General features: G+C 35.6%; 1 pseudogene; it reads right to left on the bottom strand.

Moving 5' to 3' along the window:
• Positions 1 to 659: 659 nt before the first annotated feature.
• LOC128569282 (AN1-type zinc finger protein 1-like) lies at positions 660 to 1,520 on the bottom strand (annotated as a pseudogene).
• Between the last annotated feature and the right edge of the window lie 1,992 nt (positions 1,521 to 3,512).

The following is a 3,512-nucleotide window of genomic DNA, read 5'->3' as shown; positions in this document are numbered from 1 at the left end:
TGTGCACATAAAAACTGATACATCATAATTTAAGTAGATCATAAACCTATACTTTTTAGCTCTATGATGGTAAGTTTGGCAATGCGATTTGCTTAAATTTAAAAAATGAGGCAGGGCAGTGCCTGTGGCTGAAAGGAGTAGTGTTCTGGCCCCATATGCCAGAGGTGGTAGGTTCAAACCCAGCCCTGGCCAAAAACTGCAAAAAAAAAAAAAAAAAAGAAGGCAAATGATGCATATGTTTTCTAAGAGAGGACTGAAATCGCTATTATCTCTTCTCCCTCTTCCATAAGAATGGTGAAGTCCTCCAAAAGGTTGTTCCTTCAGCTTTGATGCTGGGATCCTAGAATGATGATGATGTGAAACACTGCTACAGCCAATCAACAGCTCACATTAACCCATAGGAAATATATCATTGTGTATTTATTACTACAGCATAACTAATAAAAACAAAATATAAGAATTTGCTAATAATTGAATTTTAGTTCATAGTTAACACTTTAAAAACACAAAAAATCAAATTTAATAGAATACCAATAGTGTAAAAAATTACAAAATGGAAATAAGCTAAAAATAACAAAAATAGTATTTATATTACAAAGTGGTAACTTAAAATGTACATAGAAGTTTTCTTGTGATTTCTGGCTTAGATCACTGAATGACTATTCTAAGTAAGAATCAAAATTTATTAAAAATTGTTCATCATCATTAAGGTACTCCAAGAAAATAGTTCCATCGTTATATAAAACAATCATCCTTAGCAATCCAGTTTTCCAAAGTATGATCCAAGGGTAAGTCTTCTCTTGAAATAACTTGACATAATCTCAGTTTCTTAGCTGTTAATTTGTTATTGTCACTTATAAGATTGGTTAGAGGAGCTACAGAGTTTATCATCATCCCAGTGCTCCAAAAGAATATTGTTTTGCTCTTCTCTTTTTTCCCCTTAAGCTATAAAACCTAAAAACCTGGAAGTAAATTCTTTCTTTCTGAGGCAATGATTTACCCCCATCAGCACAAATTTTCAATTTCATCAATGAAAGTTTTATAGCGGTTTCACTATTTTTTGCATTTTTTTCATTGTTTACTTGTCTCTCCTGTCTTGGAATCAATAATGTTTTTAACAAGTTTTTGAGTGGCGGCCATATGAGGCTTTGGGATTTCCAGTTTTTCACACTCATGATCTGACTGATGATAGTGTCTTAGGCAAAAGTTCTCACAATAAGGTTATGTAACTGCCACAAGTTCTCTTTCAACACAGTCCTTGAATGAGCATGGGTAAGACTTATGCTTATCTGTCTTCAGTTTTTCATTGATTATAGTCACCTCAGGAAAATCATGAAACTCCTTGTTTCTGTGTTTTGGTAAAGTATTCCATCACAAATAAATGGAAGAAAATCTGAAGCCACCATCCATGGAGACAAAGCAGAATGGGTCTCCCGTGGTTAGGGATGAGCACCTCTCAGATCACCTTACTGCTGACAGCGTTCCACCTGGCAATGATGCCCAATGTCCAACTCTACCATTTCTCCCACTCTCTCCTGTTCTAAAAAATTTCTGATGTAAAATCTGTTGATAGCCTTATGATAATTCCATTGTGTATAAGTTGCTTTTTCTTGCTACTTTTAAATTTTTTCCTTTGTTGTTTTTGACATTTCAATTATAACATGGCTTGGTTTAATCTTACCTGGGGTGAATATGATTGTGGAATTATGTGCTTCCTATTTTTATATATTTCCCTAGATTTGAGAATTTTTTAGCTATTTTTTAAAAATAAGCTTTTTACCCCTTACCTTCTCTTTTCTTCTTCTTATAGTCTGTAATTTGAATATTTTCTCTTTTGATGTCCCCAGAATCCCATGGGCCTTCTTCATTGTTTTTCATTCTTTTTATTCTCTGGCTGTGTATTTTCTAATAACCTGTCCTCGAATACACATAGTTTTTCTTCTGTTTGAGAAGTCCTGCTGTTGACCTTTTTTATTATAGTTTTCATTTCATTTGTTGTATCCTTTAGATTGATTTATTTTTTTCTTCATCATGATTTTAATCTGTCTATTAAACTTTTCATTTTTTTCTTGTATTATTGTTCCTGTTTTGTTGAATTATTTCTCCATTCTCTGATCTCTTAAAGTTCCCTGAGTCTCCTTAAAGTTATTATTTTAATTAGTTTTCAGGAAATTCATAGATTTTAGGGAAATTCTTTTGGTCTTTTAGTGGTGTTGTTTCCTTGTTTTAAAATATTTTTTGTGATGGTTTGGTGCCTGTAGCTCAATGAGTAGAGCTCGGGCCACATACACCGAAGCTGAGGGGTTCAAGCCTGGCCTGGGCCTGCTAAACAACAATGACATCTGCAACCAAAAAATGGCTGCTAAACAACAATGACAACTGCAACCAAAAAATGAGCATTGCGGTGGGCACCTGTGGTCCCAGCTACTTGGGAGGCTGAGGCAAGAGAATCGCTTAAGCTCAAGAGTTTGAGGTTGCTGTGAACTATGACACCAACGGCACTCTACCTAGGACAACATAGTGAGACTCTGTCTAAAAAAAAAAAAAAATATATATATATATACATATAAAATATACAAAAATATATATATGTATATTTTGTTACCTTGATGACTGTTTGCACATTTGATTAAATGATTATCTCTTCTAAACTTGATGGGCTGGTTTTGTGGGAAACAAACCTCCTCTGTGGGAGGGGCGCATGGGTGCTTCTTGGTGAAGTGTAATGGTTATGTCTCTGGTAAGCACACAGCACTTTAGTCTCCATGCAGCTCTCTCATCTAAGGTGACAGCTTTACTGTACATTGGAAAAGATTGAAGGTATTCTCAGTACCAAGGTTAAGGATGAGTGACAGCAGAAGCTGTTGAAATTTTCAGTGGCACATGCTGTTTACCTCCCAGTATGTATTTCTCCCAGCAGGGAAGTTTTGCTGAGGAGGCCTCTCTTCTTGCTATGTCCAGTTTATAATATGCTTGTGGTGACAATAGTGTCAAATACACATGTTGAAAGGGAGGAGGCCTATAGTACAAGCACAAGTGGAGGAGCCAAGATGCTGGGGTCCAGAATACCAACGGCATTAGTGACAGAAATGCAGATGCTTTCACGACCTCATTGGTAAGGGTGTGCCAGTTGTATGTACTTACGGAACAGATAGGGAATCGAGGGAATAAGGTTCCAGATAGCAGGTATATATAAAGCTATAGTAGCTCCATGGATCAGTGGACTAGTTCATCACAGCACTGGGTCCAGTGTCTAAGCGACAAACATATCAGAACTTGTATTTTTCTGTTTGTTTGTTTTTTTGCTCTTGTTGTTGTTTGTTGTTCCTGAAAGGTATGAGATGATATCTCACTGTGGTTTTAATTTACATATCCCTATATTTGTGGGTTTATTTTTAGAACTCAATTCAATTCCCTTAGTCTATGTGATTGTCCTTACTCCAGTAGCATACCATTTTTTAATCACTACAGCTTTGGATTATACATGTATTTTGAAGTCTGGAATTTGTTAT

The sequence above is a fragment of the Nycticebus coucang genome, chromosome 17 (assembly GCF_027406575.1).
Source record: "Nycticebus coucang isolate mNycCou1 chromosome 17, mNycCou1.pri, whole genome shotgun sequence".
NCBI lineage: Eukaryota > Metazoa > Chordata > Mammalia > Primates > Lorisidae > Nycticebus > Nycticebus coucang.
The sequence above is the reverse complement of the archived record's forward strand: the minus strand, read 5'-3'. Positions and strand labels throughout refer to the sequence as shown.